The 23455-nt window shown below is 40.0% G+C and overlaps 1 pseudogene; it reads right to left on the bottom strand.

The window, feature by feature from the left end:
- Positions 1 to 2109: 2109 nt before the first annotated feature.
- LOC122096038 lies at positions 2110 to 23138 on the bottom strand (annotated as a pseudogene).
- Positions 23139 to 23455: the final 317 nt, after the last annotated feature.

Here is a 23455-nt window from a genome sequence, read left to right as displayed (position 1 = left end):
CCCTGTTGTATATAGTAAATAGTTACTCTGTGTCTCATTGATTCCCTCCCTTCATCCTATTTCCATGGTTAAATTATTAGTTTATTAGTTTAGATTCTTCTATGGATATATTCCTAATTTTAAAAAGCAGATGATCCATCAGATTTAGACAAATTTTGCTTGCTTTTGTAGGAGACATATGATGAAATTAAAAACTCCAAATTTTTACTTTTCCTCTTTGCAGTTCTTAAGATCTTTCAAATACATCATTAAACATCATCAAGGTTTATTAACTTTTCATATATTTTATGAGTATGCATCAGCTTTCTTTGATTTATCTGTAGCTTGAATTTGAAAATCAAACATCAATGGGATAATGTAATAATTCTCAATTATTCATCTAATAAAAAAGAATGACTGGACTGGATGGCTTTTCTGAGTACAGGAGTCTATACTCTGGTTTCTCTTCAGATCATATAAATCTATCAGCTTTTACTGAGTGTAGGAGTCAGCATAAGACACCAAACATTTAACACCCAAACCTATTTTAATTTGCTTTAGCTTCTTAAAACCATGGTATTTTAATGTTTCATGTTTTTAGGGTTTTTTTTTTTTTGCAGAAATTCTGTTTTGCCTGACGTTTTAAATTTTCTTACTGAAAGCACATTTTTTTCTCTGTTTGATAAGGAATTTTCTTATCATAATTACCTACCACGTTAGACTCTACCTTATGATAACTTTGTCCTGAGACTGTTAACATTTTCATTGGGGTGTTTTGATTTTTTTTCATGGTTAGTTGCATAGTTATTCCTGCTTTCCATTTCATGCATTAATGGCTTTGCTCTAATTGTCATGGTTTAGATTTTCTTGAGATTCTATTTTTCTTTTGTTTCCTTGAGTATAACCTCAAGTAATCTTCCCCTGTCCCCTCACAGCACTCATCATCAGTTAACTCTATGAATTCTTATGTGATTTAATATTCATCCTTCACCTTTGGGTGTTCTGTTGGTGTAAAACTGGAGCCAACATTATTGTTGTCATGTAGATTTAAAGGCATTGGCAGCAGGTTTAGTTCCTCTGAGGCGGAGACAATGCAGAATTGGGCTGATGGAGAAAATAGGCTGAAAAGCAGGCCTCACAAAACCTCAGCTGACAGGGCAATACTCTAGAATAAGATTAGCCATATATGTGTTGTGTTAGGTACCAAAGATTGGATTTTATGCCTTTTTTCAGTCTCCAGGTTGCTCTAGGAAGGACAGGGCCTTGACTGAGACTCTATCTTTAGCTAAGCTTAGTCTTGTAGCAGATGACAGCTAAAGATTCCGTGTCAACTTCAGTCCTTGCGTCTGGCACATCTTCTTTGAAAGCAGGATAAATTCCTCTTTGAAGAGGGATCAGGGTAGAGCATTTCTGTGTCAACCACAGTGGTGATTCATGTTATTCTTGCAGAGCCTTTTTGATTCACACTACAAGCTTGAGGACACTTCTTTTTCTTTGGCATTAGAGTTGTCCTCACGCAGAGTGACATAGTATATACAAAGCATCCTTTTCTGGGCTAGTGCAGCCCTGTAGTTCTGTGGCAGAGCCAGACTTGATGAGTGAGCATCAGTGTCTTGGCTGGGAGAGGTTTTACAGGGCCCTGCTGGAGTATCCTGAGATATGACCACACATGGTTTGCTCACATCCACAAGAAGGTATTCTCATTTTGCTCCGCATTTGTTGGAGTTTTCATTTTAAGAGCTTGACCCTTATCTTCCTTCTGGGGAATTTTCTCTTTTATTCCTGCTGGCTATGAGTTCTGACAATTAATAAGCATCACTTTAAGGTCCCTGGCAGTAAATACATAGACAGATGAAGTTCTTCTCCGGAGGCAGCATCCTTATCCTGTTTGTCTGCCAAAAATGATTCAATAGATTTCCTCTGCTTAGAACTTCGTGAAGATTTCGTATCCCGTTGTCTTCAGTGATAACATAGTTTGAGTAATGTTTTAACTTTTTTTTGAAGAAGAAGACATAAACAGCCTTTAGTATCTTGGTATATCATAGTGATCTTATTGTTGTTCCTTCACATTTAAGTGGTTTTGTCACCCTCCCTCATCCCAGTCTGGCTACACAGTACCTCCTTAAATGATTAGCCCAAAGCAGAAGCATGCTTATTTCTATATACCTGACACCATTCATTCACAGGGTCAAGGTTCTGTCTGCAAACACTCCCCAACAGGAGGTTCAATGCTTGTGGAAAGAATTTGTAATAAACCAGGCCTCCAAGGATGGCGATCTCCAACTGGATGATAATGGAAAACAGCAGCTTGTTGGTTGTCACTTTTCTGGATATTGAATGGAGAATCTTTTGACTCTTACTCAAATTTTCATTTGTGTTTACCAATCTGTTCTTGGTATGTTCTAACTGCTCTTGTTGCTCTTCCATGATTCTGGAGCCAATCTGATCAATGTCTGTGGCAATTCAATGAATACACTCAATACTTTGGGTGGCCCAAAGTGCCTTGTAGAAGCAATGTCCTTTGAGTTTGTAGTCAATTCATATGTTCATCTTCTAAGGCATATGTGCCATACTTCATGTCTCCTCCATCCCAAGGTATGGCTGTCAAAGGTGTGGCCCTCACCTCCCAATGAAGTTTGGCAAGATCCTTCTAGTAGTTTCATAGCTTAGACATCATGGGGTTACTGAAAGATGGGTGGGGTGCATCTCATAGTTCTTCCCCCAGCTCTACCAGCATTTCATTCGCTTCTTGTTGCTTGTCATCAATATCTCTGATTAAGGGAAACCATGAGACCTATATTTCTTTGGGCATGGTTTCCCTTATTTGCAATAATTAGGATACATCTAGGATAATCTTATCAGATAAGCAGAAAAGCCCAAAAGCTATGTATGTATGACCATATAAGATGATGCTAAGAAAAATGAACCCCAAGATATGGACAAAAGTAAGAGGTTTTCTTTGTTGTTGTTGTTTTTAATGTACTATCTTTTTTTCCCCTTTATTTCTTTTGTATGTTCTTCCTTCTATGGTATAACCCCTGTTGTCACTATATTTGATTCCAGTGCCCTGTATCTTGTAGATACATTTATCTAATTTGGGGAGGGGAAGGGGAATAACAAAATGCCGAAACAAGGACACAGGATGACCCACTGCAACAATGAGACTCAAAAGACACTATGTTGGAAAGGAACTTTACAACCTGGGGTGGGGTGTGGGAGGAGTGGAGGAGTTGGGGAAGGGAAGGGATAGTAGAAGAAAAACAAAGGTAATGTACTCATTACCTTACTCATGTAACTGTAACCCCTCTGTACAATATCTTTACAATAAAATAAAATTAAAAAAAAAATCTCTGATTAACTTCTCTTCGGTCCCGACCATCCCCAGTGGCCGCTGTGCATGGCTGGTAGGTCTTCATGGAGGCCACTGAAGATCTCAAGCAGCTTCTCGAAGTGCTGGGGGAGGGGAGAGGCGGGGAGATGCCCTTCTAGCCCAGCGGTCAGCAGCCCAGTCCCGAAGTCACTACCGCTGGTGCCACACCACAGCTAGACGACTGTTTTAACTTGTTTTTAGGTATTGACATTTGAACTCAACTTACACTTGCAAGGAAGGCACTGTAGCACTGAGTCATGCCTCTCTCCCTTTTTTGTGCTTATTAATATGATTACTTTGTGCTGGTACTGGGGCTTGAACTCGGCTTGGGAGCTGACCCTGAGTTTCTTTGCTGAAGGCTAGTGCTCTACCACCTTAGCTACAGCTCCACTTATGACCTTTTTTGGAGCTTACTTGGAGGTAAGAATCCCACTGAGTTTCCTGCCTGAGCTGGCTTTGATCTGTGTTCCTCAGATCTCAGCCTCCTGAGTAGCTAGGATTATAGGTATAAGCCATCTGTGTCTTGTTCTTTGCTGTGTTATTTTTGAAATAGAATCTCTCACTTCCTGTTTGGCATGCACTTAGAACATTTGTAACCCCTCTGTACAGTATGTTCACAATAAAAAATAAAAATTAAAAAAAAGAACATGATCCTCCTATTTTTTTTCTTAAGAACTTTGCTGCCTGGGCTGGTCTGGACCATGATTCTCCTGAATTCATCCTTGCACATAGTGTAACAGAAGTGAGCTACCAAATGCTAGGCTAGCATATTTTTAATTATCTCTGGGATTTTAGTGATCTTATGGTGCTCTGAGTGGCAGATGGCTGAAAATAGCAGTGGATTGAGAATTTTCTGTGGGTTGGGCTTTTAAGGTCACATTCTAATTGAATTCTTTGTGTGTGTGTGTGTGTGTGTGTGCATGCGCGCGCGCGCACCAGTACTTGAACTCATGGCTTGGGCGATGTCATGTGACTTTTTCACTGAAGGTTGACACTCTTGACTTGAGCCACACTTCTATTGATTGCATTCTGATGGAAAGGAAGCAGGAAGGAATGTTCTCTTATACTATTTGCTTGTAGCAAGCACACTGTTCTTCTTTGAGTATATGGTAATTTGGCATGCATGTCTTAGGTGCTATTCATGATTATGGAGTCAAAAACCACACATCCCAAGGTACCATAATGTTTAGAATAGACTTTGCTGAGTTGGCTATTATTAGATATTTATAGCTATCTTGGAAAAGGTTCAGCTATCTTGAGGGGTAAGTCAAGGGCCAATGGGATGACTTAAATAATTTCTTTCACAACATCTAATTCTATGTTTTTATAGAGACAATCCTATGTAGCCAATGGACTATGTTTTATGCAAAATTTCTTCAAGAAAGTTTCACTAATAATGATGAACATTATTTCTGGCCACATTCTCAAAATCCTCATAAAACAACTCTTTCTTTCTCTGTTCTTTCACAATGCACTAAAGAATGGAGTTGTATTCTCCTAGAACTCACATGATGAACCGCAGATTATATTTAGAGACCATATGTAGCTTTACAAAGGTAATTAAGATTAAATAAAATCATAAAGATGAGTCTTAGATGCTGGAGGGGATGTGGACAGAAGGGGACCTTACTACATTGTTGGTGGGAGTGTAAACTTGTTCAACCACTTTGGAAAGCAGTATGGAGGCTCCTCAAAAGATTCCACATAGAGCTCCTCTATGACCCAGCAATCCCACTTTTGGGCATTTACCCAAATGTTCACAAACAAGACCACACTAAAGCTACCAGCACAACTATGTTTATTGCAGCATTACTTACCATAGCTAAGATATAGAACCAACCCAGATGCCCCTCAGTAGGTGAATGGATCAAGAAAATGTGATATATATACACAATGGAATTCTATGCCTCCATCAGAAAGAATGACATTGCCCCATTTGTTAGGAAATGGAAAGACTTGGAAAAATGATATTAAGTGAAGTAAGCCAGGCCCAAAGAAACATAGGTCCCATGGTTTCCCTTATTTGCAATAACTAGTCTGAGTCAAGCAGAAAAGGTCAGATAAGTTCATGTTAGGGAAATGAACCCTAAGATATGTATTCAAATGTTTTTCTCTTTCATGCGATTGTTTCTAACACATTTATAAGATTATTTCTTTGTTGCTTTGTATGTCCCTCCCCCACGGTATAACCCCTGCTTTCACTGTATTTGATATTGGCATAATTTGTGGAGGGGAAGGGAAAAAACAAATTGTTTAAATAGGGATACAAGTGGACCCATTGCAACAATGAGATGTACAAGTCGTTATGTCTAAAACGAACATTACAACTTTGGTGTGGGGGAGGGGAGGTGGGAGAATTGGGGGTGGGGTGGGGGGAGGATGGCAAGGGATGGGAAGGGGAAACAAAGGAGGAGGCTACAATGCTTGATAAGAAATGTACTCATTATCTTGCCCATGTAATTGTAAGCCCTCTGTACAGTATTTTCACAATAAAAAAAAAAAGATGAGTCTTTAATCTGGTACCCTTATAAGAAATAGAAAACAACAGGAGAGGGAAAGCCATGTGAATACACAAGAAGAAGAGAAACCAAGGTATCAATGCCTTCATCTTGGAATTCTAGCTTCCAGAAAAGAGAGAAAATGTTTTCTATTGCTTAAACTACCAACTCTGTGTTATGTGTGTGTGTGTGTGTGTGTGTGTGTGTATGTGTGTGCGTGCACGCATGTGCACATGTGCATGCCACTTCTTGCTGAACTAATATAGCAAAAAAAAATCTTTGGGAAAGATTTTTTTTGCAACACACTATTTAGTCTATTTTAACCAAATGCAATTTCCCAATTATTTTTGACCTTTGCAAAGGTCCAAGATTAAGTAATTTGTCAAATGTGTTTTAATTATTTTTATGCTGGCCACGTACTGAACTTTACAAAGAGAAACTATGCATTGAGGGCTATTTCATTTGGTGTTTAGAAGATACAGAAGCCTAGGAGATGTGGTCTGTCCCCTTAAGTACTTCTACCCTTGGGCTGATCTGCACTAGATGATATGGCTATGCTCACTCACAGAAGAACATAGTGGACATATCTATCCAATGATGGCTGAGAAAAACTCTGAGATAGGAAATGACAAAGGGGTTGAATTCTTTCTGAAACACTGAAATGTTTATGACTTTTACTTCATATTTTCAAGAGAATATAGGTTTCTCAAGGTGTGGGGCTTTCTATCACAATGGTTCCCGATCTTTTACACTCTGCTTCTTGTTGCTGTTTGCTGCACCTGGAAGTTTTTCCTGACACCTAACTGCTTCTTTCCTGAGTAGACTCTAGTGACTGTATACCTCTACATTTTGTATGTGATTTTAACATTATGCCTCTTTCCTATCTCTGAGTAAAGATTGTAGCTAATCTTCAGCATCCATGAATTACTTAGCCTTATTAAGGTATGTACTAAGTGTCAGATGTACCTATAAGATGCCTACTCACTTTCATGGAGTTATTCAAGTTTTCTACTCCCTAGCTCAAGCCTTTCTTCCTCTGGAATCCTAGAGCCTTTGCATATGTCTGTCCTATTTTACATCTCATGAATATAATGACTTTTTAAAAAAAATTTGTTGGTTGTGGGGCTTGAACTCTGGGCCTGGGTACTGTCCCTGAACTCTTCAGATCAAGGCGAGTACTCTACCACTTGAGCCACAATGCCACTTTTGTTTTTTTGGTGGTTAATTAGAGATAAATATCTCATGGACTTTCCTGCTGGCTTTGAACCATGATCTTCAGCTCTCAGCCTCCTGAGTAGCTAGGATTACAGGTGTGACTCATTGGTGCCCAGCTATAATGACTTTTTAAATGATCCCTTTCTCTCCTTAGTTTTTTGAAACACAAGACTCATCGTGATGGTTAGAGAATCCTGTAGTTGCATTTCTATTGTGATTTGAGCCTGGTTAGATGTGCTTGGCACATCATAGGCATTCAAAGGTTGCTGGCAATTGAATACTTTAGACAAATTGCTCTTTGATTGGAAGAATAGTGTACAGGAAAACAGGAGAAAAAAAAAGGGAATTGAACTAAAAAACATAGGTGAGGCAGATAAGAGAATTCCATGATATCCAACTACATGTAAGGCTGAGAAATGATAATTATAGAATACATGGTGTAAAGCCAGATGCAGGTGGCTCACACCTGTAATCCTAGCTACACAGGAGACTGAGATCCGATGATTGCCACTGAAAGCCAGCCCTGACAGGGAAATTCATGAGACTCTCATCTCTAATTAATTATCAACCAGGCAGAGATGGAGCTGGGGCTCAACTGGTAACCTTGAGCAACAAGAATGGCCTGACCCTAAGTTCAAGCCCCAGGACCAGCACAAAACAAAACAAAACAAAACAAAAAAACAAAATCCTGGTGTGATCTGACCTAGTGAAAATTGGGCAGGTGAATGAAATTCCATTTGGCAAGACTGGCCTTCTTGAGAACTGGCAGAGGACTGTTTGTCACTTTGATTGTGTTTACAAGTGTTTACTCACATATGATCGTCACTACTTTCAAGCCCAATGTTCTCTGCAAACCAATCCTTGACTTTCTCTCAATCTGCAGGAATGGATATGCAATTATACCTTGGTACAGAAAATATACTTTAAAAGAAAAACTTCGAAAAAATCCAAAGCATCGCTATTATAGACATAGAAGAAAACTTTATTTTACAGATTATTTACCTAAGATAGGAGCCTTTAAAATTCATGGGTTTATATGAGGTTCCATGAGTGCTTGTATTTCTCCTTCATGAGGAAACCGATTCAAGATTCTATACAAAGTGAGTTTTGTTTAAACTTCATTAGTAGGAAGGTACATCTATGCAGAAGATTGTGAGACTGTGGCCATTCTGCTCAGATCTCCAAGATCAAGGGAAAGATACATCCTTTTCCAGAACCCTGTAAAGGTATCAGCTTGGATGGCATGCTGGTGATCATGACAGTAAAACATTTTGAAACATTATTCAAATGAAGATATTTTTTTAAAATAAAGAACTGTGGTGTGAATCACACTGTTTTCAATCACAGTCAGTCTCTTGGGTGAGCTGACAACTTTGTATACATTATCAGTGAGACCCAAGAATAGGTGGTAGTTTTCCTCTCCATTGAGAAATAGTGCTAGGGAGATCTCAGAGACTAGATTTCTAGATGGGTTGGCTACCTAAACTTGGTCTCCCAATACTGGTAACTCTGATTTACTATTGACATTCATTGAGATACAATGTTCATTCATTTAAATGCTGGGTTCTCATGACTGCTCTGTGGCAGACATTCTGCCTTTGGATGGGTTCAGCTCATGCTTGAGGGTATAGCATGCTCTTCCTGTGGCCTGATTTGTGGGACTGGAACCTGTCTAGACAAGTTCTCTACAATAAAATTCTTCTGCTGGTTCTATTTTTTCTGGTTGAATTCCAATTCAATGACCAGGTGAGAACCTTGACATATTTGTATAATAATGTATAGTTTACAAACTATTGTCACATATTACCTTTACCAAATCCTAAGGCTGTAGAGACAGGGATGTCAATTTATTATCATTTTTGTTCATTATCACATATATCATTATCTGATAGCATCACCGTCATCATGGTCATTATTACATTGTCACTTCAGAGCTGAGAACATGATCAATCTGCCTGTGTGAGGTAGAAGTTATCCTAATTCAACAAATTATGGACAATACTAGTATCTACCTGCACAAATAATTAAAATTATCTTCTGAGTTTCATGATTGTCTATTCTCTTTCTCTCTTTCTCATTTCTTATGTCCCTCCCTCCCTCTCTTCTCTCTCCCTCGCTCTCCCTCTTTCTTTCTCTCTCTCTTTCTCTCTCTTTCTTTCTTTCTCTTTCTTTTTTTTTTTGTCAGTAGTGGGGCTTGAACTCTGGGCCTGAGCACTGTCCCTCAGCTTTTCAGCTCAAGGCTAGCTCTCTACCACTTGAGCTACAGCACCACTTCTGGTTTTCTGGTGGTTTATTGGAGATAATAGTTTCATGGACTTTCCTGCCTGGGATGGCTTTGAACTGTGATCATCAGATCTCTTTCTTTCTCTCTTCTTTCTTTCTTTCTTTCTCTCTCTCTCTCTTTCTTTCCTTTCTTTCTTGTCTCCTTCCTTCCTTCCTTCCTTCCTTCCTTCCTTCCTTCCTTCCTTCCTTCCTTCCTTCCTTCCTTCCTTCCTTCCTTCCTTCCTCTCTCCCTCCCTCCCTCCCTCCCTCCCTCCTTCTCTTCCTTCCTTCCTTCCTTGCTTCCTTGCTTCCTTCCTTCCTTCCTTCCTTCCTTCCTTCCTTCCTTCCTTCCTTCCTTCCTTCCTTCCTTCCTTCCTTCCTTCCTTCCTTCCTTCCTCTCTTTTCTTTTTTCTTTCTCTTTTTCTCTTTCTTTTGTGCCAGTCCTGGGGCTTGAACTTGGTGCTTAGGCACTGTTCCTGAGCTTTTTTGTGCTCAAGGCTAGCACTCTATCATTTGAGTCACAGCTCCATTTCTAGTTTTTTTGGTGGTTAATTGGAGATAAGAGTTTCATGGAGGGCTGGGAAGTTGGCTCAGTGGTAGAGCGCTTGCCTTGCATGCTTGAGGCCCTGGGTTCGATTCCTCAGCACTACATAAGCAAAAAGCAAAAAACTGGAAGTGGCGCTGTGGCTCAAGTGGTAGAGCACTAGCCTTGAGCTGAAGAGCTGAGGGACAGCGCTTAGGCCCAGAGTTCAGACCCCACGACCGGACAAAAAAAATAAAAAAGAGTTTCATGGACTTTCCTGCCCAGACTTATTTAAAATCATGATTCTCAGATCTTAGCCTCCTGGGTAGAATTACAGAGGTAAGTAAGCACCTGTTTCCTCATGATAGTTTTCAATAATAATTTCCACCATTGAACAAACTTACTTTTTCTCTCTTTCTTTCTTTCTTTCTTTCTTTCTTTCTTTCTTTCTTTCTTTCTTTCTTTCTTTCTTTCTTTCTTTCTTTCTTTCTTTCTTTCTTTCTTTCTTTCTTTCTTTCTTTCTTTCTTTCTTTCTTTCTTTCTTTCTTTTTCTGTCATGGGCCTGAACTCTGGGCCTAGGTGCTGTCCTTCAGCTTTTCGGCTCAAGGCTACCACTCTATCGCTTGAGCCATAGCACCACTTCTGGCCTTTTCTGTTTATGTGGTGCTGAGGAATCGAACCCAGGGCCTCATACATGCAAGGCAAGCACTCTACCACTGAGTCACCTTCCCAGCCCCACCACTGAATTTTCTAAACACATACCTTTCTAGCTGGGCACTGGTGGCTCATACCTGTAATCTTAGCTACTCAGGAAGCTGAGATATGAGGATCACAATTTGAAGTCAGCCCTGGTAGAAAGTCCCTGAGTCTCTAATTTCTAATTAACCACTCATAAACCAGAAGTGGCACCGTGGCCCTAGTGAGCACAAAGAGGCTCAGAGATAGTGTCCAGGTCCTGAGTTCAAGCCACCAACAAAAAGCCCCCACACAGACAACATACCTTTCTAGCCACCCTACCCATAGCAAACTCTTACCTTGTCATCATTCGGTGCATTATTTCTAAAAACTCTATTTTCAGCATACGTTAAAAATATATGCAGCTAAGACCTTTACCTGTGCATTTTATTAAAGTTCTGGTCATTTTGAAGTCTAATATAAGATGAGGACAGATTTTGCCCATAGTGAAGTATAGCCTGCAGATAGTCCTTGACTAAGCTAAGTTTTACTTAGTAATATTGAAATTCATTGTTTTTACAAAGTGATTGTCAGTTTATCCACAAAGATTCCAAAATGCCTATCCTCTGTATCTAACACAATTCTCTTGAGTCCTTAAGATGAGACCATGAGAGGTAGCTGTACCAGGTGTGGGAAATGGCCAGCAGTGGACTATATAAAGCCTACAAAATCATTTGGAACACAATAGGAGAGTCATGGATGCCTCTCTCTTTTGTTGGCTGCCTCTGACTCCTCTGGATGTATTGATTTTTTTTTATTATGAAGATACTGTACAGAGGGGTTACAATTACATGAGAAAGGTAATGAGTACATTTCCTATCAAGCATTGTTACCCTCTCCTTTGTTTTTCCCCTACTATCCCCTCCCTCCCCACCTCCCCAATAACTCCCTCCCCTCCCAGGCCCCAGAAGTTGTAAAGTTCATTTTCAACAATATCTTGTACATCTCATCGTTACAATGGGTCAACCTGTATCTTTGTCTCTGATTTTGTTATTTTCCTTTCCCTCCCCAAATTACAAAAATGTATATACAAGATGCAGGGCACCGGAATCAAATACAGTGACAACAGGGGTTATACCCTGGGGCCATCAGAAAGAATGTTAGGAAATGGAAAGACTTGAAAAAAATTATATTATGTGAAGTAAGCCAGACCCAAAGAAACATAGGTCCCATAGTTTTCCTTATTTGCAATAACTAGTATATGTCTAGGATAATCTTACCAGACAGGCAGAAAAGGTAAAAAACTATCTACATATGTCCCAAGATAGGGACACAAGAAGATTTTTCTTTGTTGCTGTTGTTTTTAATGTATTGATAATTTTTAATAATTTTTTTATTGTGAAAATACTGAAAAGAGGGCTAAGTTATGTGAGCAAGGTAATGAGTACACTTCTTATCAAGCATTGTTGCCTCCTTCTTTGTTTTTCCCCTACCATCCCTTCCCTCCAACCTCCACAACTACACCCCTCCACACCTAAATTGTAAAGTTTGTTTTTCAACATAGTGTCTTGTACATCTCATTGTTACCATGGGTTAACCTGTATTTGTTTTTTCCCTTCCCCTCCCCAAATTATACCAATATCAAATACAGTGACAACAGGGGTTATCCCATGGGGGAGGAACATACAAAGCAACAAAAAAAATCACATGGTACCTTATGAAAGAAAGAAAAAACCACTTGTGTTCCTATCTTGGGGCTCATTTTGCTTAACTTCATTTTATCTGGCCATATATACATAGCTTTTGACCTTTTCTACTTGTCCCAGACATTTTGTACAGCTTGAGAATGACGTTATAAATATCCAAATGTCTCTTGGCAGAAACTGTCCCTCACCCTTGCAGGGATATATATTGGTCCACTCAATTTCCTTCCTTTCCTATCTCATTTCCATCTCTGCACTTTACATCCTCACCAACAGACCAGCAGCAACTAAGTCCTTGCCTCCATGCTGCCCCTGGGAAAAGCTGACCCAAGCACTATTGCTGAAACTGAGCTGTGCTTTTGCCTGTGGTCTTCTCCCAGTTTGTTCACCGTGTCATCATCCATCCTCTCCTACTGATGTTTTTAGTCCTGGTGAAGAGCTGGATGCCTGCCTAATCAATCAGGATATAATCCTTGTTTGTCTCCCTTGTCTCATGGCCCTGTGTTTTAATTTTTCACTTTTAATTCATTGAGGATTTCTGAATTAGTGTAAAAAGGCACTGGACAAAGCCGGCAGGAAGGGTAGCTACCCCCAGACTGTGAGCTCTGGTGGGCAGAACCTATAACTATGTTTTGTACTTGTCTGTGGAGATGCATACCCCCTTCAAACCCCTGCACACAGCCTTGCTCCCTTCAGTCAGTCAGTCCTCCTTCCTGGAGGGCTGGCATCGCCAAGCCTTGGCTAAACCACTCTGAGAAGAATTGTGGTGACTGTGAGGGGCCTCCTTCCATGAACCAATTCTAGAACGTCCTACTGGATTTCCCTTTCTAGATCCCTAAACTTGCCAGCAGAGACTCTAGCCCAGACTTGGAATCTCATCAAGATGCCTTACCCTTATCATCAAAGCAAACAAACTGTTGAAGAGCCTCAGAGCATTGTGCTACTTGAGATTCAGTTATCAACTTTGCTATGAAGCTTGGTAGAAGCTTGGGGTCATCCTTTAGCTTTGTTACAGCTGGTTTTTCATCAGTAAAAGGAGAACATAAAAATTGATTGCAGTAACATCACTGTGGGGGGCCAGATGAAATACTAGATTCAAAAGGCTTTTTAAGGGGGCATCTCCAACTCTCATTGTCTATGCATTCTTTTTGTACTCTGGGGAAATCTTGAACTCCTCTGAACAATTCCTTCAAATATCCCAAACCCAAAATACGTAGATTACACAGGAAATGGGTTATTAATACAAGTATCAAAATGTTTTCTCTAAGTACAGTTGCATTAGAGAGGAAGATATATTTGTTCATCTATTTATAACTAAAATCAAGACAAGGGCCTGATAATTACTATAATTTTGACCTAGGGAAGTACCTAATATGATTTGGATTTATTATCAAACTGGGACATGAAAGTAACTGTGGATTCTACAGTTACTAGCGCCATTCTGTGGCTTTGTATCCTACATTCATAAATAGAAAATGTAATATTATAAAGAATGGGGGGGGGGCTGGGAAGATGGCTCAGTGGTAGAGCGCTTGCCTTGCATGCCTGAGGCCCTGGGTTTGATTCCTCAGCACCACATAAGCAAAAAAAGAAAAAAAGCCAGAGGTAGTCCTGTGGCTCAAGTGGTAGAGTGCTAGCCTTGAGCTGAAGAGCTGAGGGACAGCGCCCAGGCCCAGAGTTCAGGCCCCACTACCGGACCCAAAAAAAAGAATGGGGAAAAGAATTATTTCCTTTAAGTTTAAGTGGCCTTGAACCTCTAGCCTATTGAAGCTGATGCTTGGTAGAGGCTAATTTGCTTTCTTCTTTCTTTCCACTTTCTGACACCTCCTTTCAGTTGTCCTCAGAATGTCTTCTGTTCTTATATCTTGACAAATCATCACCTGCGAAAGGGTATAGCATCAGGTACTTGGTCTGTGTGATGGGTCATTTTCCATTTCCTTGCTCTCATTCTTACGTAGTTTTCTCATGGAGGAAGGAATTGGAAGACTTTCAGAACAGAGACAAGGTGGGCTTCTGCAGTTCAGCTCCCAAGAAGAAATTCCATCACCAGGGAGCCGGTGGCCTTTCCTTCTAAACTGCAGGCTGGAGTCAATGATCAGCTCTGCTTTTGATCTAAGTGGCTTGGTTTGGGACTTCAGTGACCTGGGTACAAAAGCCTAGAGAAAAGGGACTCTGTTTTATGTTTGTTTTGGCTTTGGTTTTGGTTGTTGCTCTGTTCCTGGCATACTAGAGTGAAAGAGGATTGTGTGTTCAGTGATGTCCCATGATGACATAATGGCCAGCATGGTGGGAGTGTTTACACTTCAGGGACTGGCAGATGCCACACATGGGGCTTCTCACCTCCCACCTGCATCTCATTTGGAAAGCCGCTTGTGAAACATTTGCCATTGGCTTTCTGCCTAGTGGCAAGGTGGTCAGGTAAGAGGCTGGCAGACAAAAATGATGAAGGCTGAGACTCTGGCGGTAACACTAGAGAGGAAGGAAAGAGGAACTGGTTAGAAATCCTGGAAGAAGTAAAATGTTGAGTCCAGCATTACTCAAATGCGGAAGAGCCCCTTGAGCCCTTCATTTGTGGACTATGCACTAATGCCCAGATGAGATCAGTACTATGGGATGTACTTCAGGGTTCATTGACTTGCTCTTTGGTATATATTTCATGCTGTAGGGGTACATGCACCTTAGAATGGAAGAGTTCATGAGTTGTGTATGTGTGTATGTTGTATGCATGCTGTGTATTTATGGAGGCAAACTCTATTATATGAAAGACTCCTAACTCTTATGGAAGGTTATGTATTACAACAAATGTCATCTTACTACCTGGAAGAAACTGGGCAGGGATTCATTTGGCCAGAATTTTATCTTCATTTTTAAGTTATAGATACTTAGTGAAAAGAAGGTGTGGATAGTTATTTTGTTTTTTAATATATTTTATTGTTATTGTAGAGGTGATGTACAGAGTGTTTACAGTTACATAAGTCAGGTAATAAGTGCATTTCTTTTTGATCCACCTCTTCCCCCCTCGCTCTCTCCCAGCTTTCCCCTCCTGTCCCCACCCACAAGTTATATAGTTCATTTTCCACAGTGTCTCATCAATACAGCTGCTGCATTTGCTCACCCTTTGGCCCTCCATTTCTGTGCCTCTCCTACCCTCCCCAAGACCAATAAACAAACAAATAAGACAAAAGGAAAAGACAACAACAACCGCAACAACAACAACCACAAGAAGTGTTTCCATTTCTTGGAGTTCATTTCAAAATATTATTTTATAGGATCATATGCACATATCTTCTTTTGGGCTCATTGTGTGAATGTCTAAGGACCTTATCTAGAGATCATTTATCATGTCCCTCTCTCTATATATATGCACACATTTACATAAACTATTTTTGTTTCTATATGATTACTTGACCCTTTAAAATCTCCATTTAAATTTTTTTCAATCTGGTCCCTTTATATAGCTGTCTTTGAAATGCAATTACTCCCTTATTTTATGTATTTTGGAATAAAAAATAATTTGTAGTAATTCCTGTATTTCTCTCTTAAAGCATATTGTATTGTATTGCATTTACTTGGGTATTCCAATAATTTGGTAGACTAAATTAGTAAAGGATATCTTATTTATATTTCTTTTCCTATCCTTAGCATAACATTAGACACATAATTTGCATTCCTGAATTAATAAGTTAATAAAAATTTGAAGAAATTGATATAGACCATTTCAATCTATTTCCAAAACACAAATATAAGGATCTCATCAGAAAGATAGGAGCCACACCAGTTAGTTTAATAGAGATAATTTAATATAGGGAATTGAATCGCTAAGAAGAAATTTGGAACATTGTCATTGCAGAAAGATATATTATTTTGCACCACATTTCTGATGAATTGGTCAGTAATGGACCATATATACAATGGTGATCCTACAATATTCTAGTGAAGCTGAAATGTTTTGTGCTGCCTTGTGGTAGCACATCATGCCAACAGCAACACTGTGTATTATTGTTGAATTTATGGCGAGGCTAGGGTAACATCTACTTCTTTTTAATGGTGGTTTACATCTGTCATTCTAACTGCTTGTAGGGGAAGGGAGGGCTGAGATCTGAGGATCAGTTCAAAGTCAGTCCAGGCAGGAAAATCCTTGAGACTCTTATCTCCAATTCACTAACCAGAAGCAGGAAATAGAGCTGTGGCTCAGTGGTGGAGCACTAGCCTTGAGCACAAAAGTTCAGGGACAGAACTCAGGCCTTGAGTTCAAATCCCAGGACTGACAAATAATAGTAGTAGCAATAATAACAACAACAACCCCACCTGTTAAGTGACACATGGCTGCAGTAACTGCAGGAAAACCTCTGCCACCTTCAGGGCAGGAGGAAGGAAAGAAAGAGGGGAATCTCTAGAACATAGAACCTTGGACATGAGCCCCACAGAGTTCCGTACCAAGGAGCCGGTGGCGCCATCTGCCTGGTGCCAGTTTCTCTGCAGGAAAAGAGAGAAGCTGCTCCTAGGAATTTTTGGAAGAAGAAGGAGGAGGAAGAGGAGGAGGAGGAGGAGGAGGAGAAAGAGAAGAAGAAGAAGAAGAAGAAGAAGAAGAAGAAGAAGAAGAAGAAGAAGAAGAAGAAGAAGAAGGAGAAGGAGAAGGAGAAGGAGAAGGAGAAGGAGAAGGAGAAGGAGAAGGAGAAGGAGAAGGAGAAGGAGAAGGAGAAGAAAGAAGAAGGAGAAGAAAGAAGAAGGAGAAGAAGAAGAAAACTGGAAGCAACTAGAAAACTGGAAGCAACTGCAGCCATAGTTTGAGACGCCTGTTCAGAAGTGACACTGATGGAACAGGAAGCAAACAGCAAGAGGCAAATCCCTTCTCCTTCTTCCTGCCCTGCAGCTTCCCTCTGACAACCTTTAATTGGAAGAACCTAACAAGAAGCCAGATGGCCGAGGAGACATTTTTATCTATGGAGTCCAGCCCTAGCAGAAGGGTGGGCGGTGTTGTTAGACAATAGCTTCATAACCAGCCCCAAACTTCATGTTTGGTCCATTTCCAAATAGTCTGAATCTGGATGGCTCAAGAGCTCAGTCCTCCCAACAGTTAGATACTCATGGATGGATATCTTTACATGTCTTCTTTCGTAATTTCTTTCTTTTTTTTCCTTAGAGAGCAGAAGCTGTTCATTTGAGTAGAGAAAAATCATGGTTTTAATTACATTTCTCTTATAACTCAGAAAGGTTTAAATAAAGAGAAAAGATGTTTTGGCACAGAGGAAAAAAAATCTATCTGGCAACTTGTTCTAAAGGTTATTTTAGCATCCCGAGATTCAGCTGTTCTTAATCCTGTGATTATGCACTTCCATTTCCATTTTAAGCACCAGGGATTAGGAGGTCTCTCCTTTAGTTCTGGCAGCGTGCTTAGCAGACAGCTTGGGGATGACAGAGCTGTGTGTGAAATACAATACTCAGGGAGAAAAGGAAAGAAGAGCCCTGCTTTTCCAACTCCTCCTTCCTCTGAGAGATTCAGGGTGAGGCACCCTCTGGTGGGTGCTGCAGTACCTAGGGGTATCTCTCTAGGTATCCCAGTAGTCAATGTAGAACAATCGTTTGAAAGTTTTAGTGAGAATTTATTTTAGTGTAACAGGGTTAAAGTAGTCAGTAGAAATAGAAAAAGAGGAAGAAAAATTAGGCCTTTTATTTTAAGCTTCCTCCTCCTCCTCCTCCTTTCCCTCTCTTCCTCTTCCTTCTTCTTGTACAAAGGGGTTACAATTCCCTAAATCAGATTAGGAGTACAATGTTTCTTGGACACCCCTTTCTTCAAGCTCCTCCATCCCCCTCCTTTACGAAAAAGTTTTTAACAGATAAAACTGGAAGTTTGACGAAAGGAATAGCTGGATTTGCATGAAGCCCAGTCACTTTCTAGCTGGATGGACCTGATACTCATCTCATTTAATTTTTTTTTCATTTCATTATTGATAATAATTCTAACTGTTCTTTTCTCTTACTTGGCTCATCCTGAGGAGCTAAAGAGATAATGAATGGACAGTATAAAGAGTAAAATGGAATACAGGCTCAAAGAATCTACAATGGCTTTGGGCTGCTCCAGTTCATTGGAGCTTGCCTCTGTAGGGCGAGGGAGAAGCGTGTCTGCCCAACAATTCCTTTTTTGTTGTGAGATGTTGTCAAATGTAACATTATGTCTCTTTGTACCAAGTTGTCACAAATGACAGGTTTCATTATTTTTTGGATGGGTAGTATTCCTCTGTGTATGGGTGACATTTTCTTTATCCATAAATCAGTTGATCGTCACAATTTTCCCCTACTTTTCATCTATTGTGAATAGAGCCACAAGAGAACATGGGAGTGCTAATGTCTCTTCCATGTACTGATTGCATTTGCTCTGATGTACTACCCAGTAGGGAGCTTATGATAATTCTATTTTAATTTTGGAAGTACTTCTATACTGTTCTTTTTCTAATGCATTCCCACCAACAACGGACAAGAAGTCTTTCTCCCCTTCTCAACAGCATTTGTTAGCTTTCTTCAGATATCCATTCTTACTGGGTGAGATGAAAACTCATTGTTTAGCATTTCCACGATGATTTAGTGATAAGTAAGAATTCTTTCATAGATCAGCTTGCCATTGAGTTATCTATTTAGGTCTACTACACATTTTTAATTGGGTAACTGTTTGAGGGTTTTTTGGTGGGGGGCACTATTGGATTTCTTGGGTTGTGTCTACATTTTGGATACTAGTTCCTTGTAAAATACATAGTTTGTAAATATTTTCTTCTATTCGGAAGGTTGTTTCTTCACTCTGATATTGTCTCCTTACTGTATAGAAGCAGTTTAGTTCAATGCTATCCCATTTTTTTTGTCTAGTTTTGCTTTTGTTTCCTCTGCTTTGGATTCTAGCTCAAATAGCCTTTCTCATACCAATGCCTTGAAGTGTGTTCTCCTAGAAGTATGGTAGTTTCTGGCCTTACATTTAAGTTTTATCCATTTTGAGCTGATTTGTGGTGCTAGTGAGAGACATGGGTCTAGTTTCATTCTTCTGCATGCTGATATTTAATTTTCCCAGCACTGTTTTAAAGGCTGTCCTTTCTCTAGTGCATTCTCTTAACACATAGTCTATAGATGTGTGGCTTTACTTCCAGGCTGTCTGTTCTGTTCCATTTGTCTGTGTAGTTGTTTTTAATGTCAAAAGCATGCTGCTGTGATTCCCACAGCTTTGTAGTGCATTGTGAAGTCTGATAGTGTATTACTTCATGATTGGTTCTTTTTGCTCTAGATTGCTGTGGCTATTTGGAGATTTTTGTGGTTCCATACAACTATTAGGATTGCTTTTTTCTCTGTGAAGAATCTCATTATATTTTGTTAGGGACTCCATTGAATCTGCATTGATTCTTCCAATTCTTTCATTCTTCCAAAGGAAGGACACATGCCCTTCCATTTTTTAAAATGCCATCTTTATTTCATTAATGTTATATAGTTTTCATTGTAGAGATCTTTCACTTCTGTGGTTAAATTTATTCCCGGGTATCTTTTTTCTTTTCTTTAATTGTGGTAGCTCTTGTCTTAGGGTTGATTACTTGATTTATATTTTAGATGATTCACTACTGTTGTATAGTAACGCTACTGATATTTGTGACCTATCTTATATCCTGTAGCTTTAAATGATGGTCTCTTATCTTCTCTTTGCAATGTTTGGGTGAGATCTGAGATGTACTCGTTCATTTATTTATTTATCATTTGATTTGGCCTTACATTAGTTTAAAAAAATGGCCTCATGTCAGGAAGGACACAGGCAAATGAATCAGAAGAAACCATGGCCAAGAACCCAGTAGATCCCAATGGCCTAGAGTGCTTTCATGGAAATTTACCCTTGAGTACGTCAGCAAAGCCCCACCTATTAGTGTTGTGCTGGAATAGAGCCAGTCAAGCTAAACACTCAGAAAGGCAAGAAAAGGCTATGGATACAAACAGAGACAAGACAAGACTCACTGAGGGAGAATGGTAATCGTTCAAGGCCACGCTGATAAAGAGGCTTGGATTTAAGTGCCAACATCTAGGGAGAGGATGAATAAAACATCATCCTTGAGTATTAGCATCCAGAGCCAGAGGAAAGCATTTGTATAAATCTCTCTGACCTCTTGACCTTTTCTCCTCCCTTTACTCAGTCCATTCTAGAGACATTACTCTCTTTCCATTTCCCAGAACATGCTAAGCACATCTTGCCCTTGGCTGTTGCACATGCAGTTTCTTCTGCATGGAATATGCTTACCTAGATATGGGAAGGGTTGATTTCCATACCTTTTGCAGTTCCCCGCTCAAGTATCATCAGTTCAGTGATGTCTTTCTTTGGATTCTATGTAAGTTAGCAACCTCATGTCACCACTGGAACTCTGAATCACCATCATTTTTAATTGTCCCCCCAAGTGATAACATCTATCACATATTAGCCTATTTTATTGGTTGATCTGTTTTGTTTTGTAGCTAGAAAACTTGGTTTGGTTTCCTATATTATCCCTATAGCTAGAAAAGAGCTTGGCAAACAATAGGTGCTCAGTAAATAAATGACACAAAGAACTAAAAAACAACACTAAGACAAGTAATGGACATCAGTGGAGAAGGAACAGTTGATTTGGATAGAGGAGATAAGTTATGAAATACTGGATAAGAAGTTGTCATTACTTAGAAAAATAAAGTTCACATACATTGGGCAGCTATGTGGCTTACTTCCAAGGCAGATTTATCCAGCATTTCAGGAATCAAGTTGCTGGTTAGATGTGATGAATGGCCATATGATGCCTGAAAAATTTTCCATTACCCTTTGCAGGTTTTTTTTTGGCTATCTGGGACCATCTGGAAACAAATGGGTTTGACCTCATTTCCAAAACTACTTGCGTAGTCTGTTCCTGCTAACCAGGAACTAAATCTATGCTGTCTATGCTTGATGCTATGCTTCTGTCCTTATAATTGCCTACTGATGGGGCTCGAGAGAACACTGAGCATTTTCCTTGTCACAAAAAGCTATCATTCATTAGAGATGGGAGCAGAGGAGAACTCTACTATCCAATGGCTCAGTAGAAGTAAGCAATGCCAAAGAAAACAGGTGTTCAATGGCTACTGAACAAGTCGGAGCAGAGACTCCAAGCTGTGCATGGGCACATGTGACCATTTTTGCTGTGACTCTGGATATCAGACAGGTATATGGGGACTCTCAGGCAATCAGAGATCTTTTGAAATATCTTCCCATTTGTACAGTTACTTAATCAACAGTTATTTACTGAGTGTCTGCTTTGTATGAGACTTGGACAATGACCCAGTGATCCAACCAGAGGATATGGTCATCAAATTTCAGAAACCCCAAGGGTTTCAGAAAGCCTTTTCCCAGAGAGTGTCCTAATCATACTGTACCACTTGCAGGAAAAAGAAACTCATTCAATTAAGGTTCTTCTAAAAGTTTTTTCAAAATTATCTTTTTTTTGTTGGTCATGGTGCTTGAACTCTGGGCCTGGGTGCTCTCCCTGTGCTCTTCAGCTCAAGGCTAGTGCTCTACCGCTTGAGCCACAAGCCTCTTCCAGTTTTCTAGTGGTTTTATTGGAGATAAGAGCCTCACGGATTTTCCTGCCTGGGCTGGCTTTGAACCTCGATCCTCAGATCTCAGCCTCCTCAGTAGCTAGGATTACAGGCATGAGCCACTGGCTTCTGGCTCAAAATTATCTTTAAGTAGTTGTCCAATAGGGTTTTAACTCAATGTATCATTTTTTTTGTAGTAAAACTCATCTTTCTCGGTGTCACTCCTTGCATCATTCTCCTCCATCTCTCCTAACTCCACCTATCCCTCAAGTTTCCTGGGTCCATTTTCATAAATGCACATTGAATATTACGAGTGTATTTGCAAACCCTTCTTTTCTCCTCTTGTCTTTCTCCCTTGATTCCTGCCCCTCCCCACCTGTTTCATCATATTTGTGTTCATTTTATTAAACTGTAAGTTGTTTGAAGGAGCTACACTATTGGAACCCTCTCCTGCATATGTCATGCCTTAGTTGATATGTTTGTGTATGTAGGCATATGACCCTGTATATGTTTACATATATGTCAAACAGGATTCTTTAAAGGGAGAAGAAAGGAGGAATGTTCCAGAATGTAAAAGCAAGAGATGTCAAGATATAGTTTCTTTAGCAAGTGCTGTGCTCTCTGTACACCTCCTTCAGTCTTTTCTTTTTCCTTGGACCTGTTTTCTCCAACATTCAATAGATCTGGCCAAAGAGAGTCATTTCAGAACTGGATGGAGAGCTCAAGGGTATGCAATCAAAGGAGCATACTTGCAGCCTATGCTAGAAAAGAGAACCTGATTGGCTCATCTCATCTCTAGGGCCCCCTTCCATTCAATCAGATATAACCAGCGTCTCCTGCCTCCTGCCTGATCAGTGGGGTTTGTGGGAGGTGACTACCTCAGAAGGGGAATGTGGTTTCTGGGAAGGCATGGATACCATCTCTAGAGTCACTCCAGCTAGAGACCTGTGTGTGTGTGTGTATGTGTGTGTGTGATAGACCTAGAGAGAGAGAGAGAAAGAAAGAGAGAGACAGGCAGAGAGAGAGACAGAGAGATACACAGAGATACATAGAGAGAGGGACAGAGAAAGACAGAGAGACAGAATTATCCTAAGAGAATTATATACTTAGAAGGTCTGGACATCAGGCTTCTTGATAATTATCATCATTGCCTCTAGAGGGAATGAATTCATTTACTTGACACCAGCCATGTCATCTCCCACATTCTCACTATCAGACAGAATTATACTGTTGGAAGACGTCAGTTTGATTAGTGATTCCACATTCTCAGCCAAGCAAGGACTCTGGCTTGTCCTGGGAGCAATGTCACTCTTTTGACAGCATGTGTTGTGGCAGATGAAAACCGTGTACTGCATGCTCTCAAGGAACTTAAGAGTCTTTGTATTTGAAATATGTTATAAATGCCTAATTTTCAAACAAGGCAGCATTAAAATACCAATACTACAGAGCCAACAAGAAGACAGGCCCAGACTGCTTATCTATAGGGGGGTATGGACACAGGTCATTTCTCAAGGTGGTGCCAGAAGGAAGACAAGATAAACCTTTCCACATGTTTGCCTAGTGTGCTGTTAAAGGTGAGAGACACTTGGTCTGATCAGTGATGATTAGGGCATCTTTGGAAGTTCATTAAGCGTCAAGAGTGACAGGTAGGGACTCAGATAATTGAGAGGCC

Source organism: Dipodomys spectabilis, unplaced genomic scaffold, assembly GCF_019054845.1.
Source record: "Dipodomys spectabilis isolate Male_0828 unplaced genomic scaffold, ASM1905484v1 ptg000365l, whole genome shotgun sequence".
In the NCBI taxonomy this organism is placed as follows: Eukaryota; Metazoa; Chordata; class Mammalia; order Rodentia; family Heteromyidae; genus Dipodomys; species Dipodomys spectabilis.
This window is presented reverse-complemented; position numbering and strand designations above follow the sequence as displayed.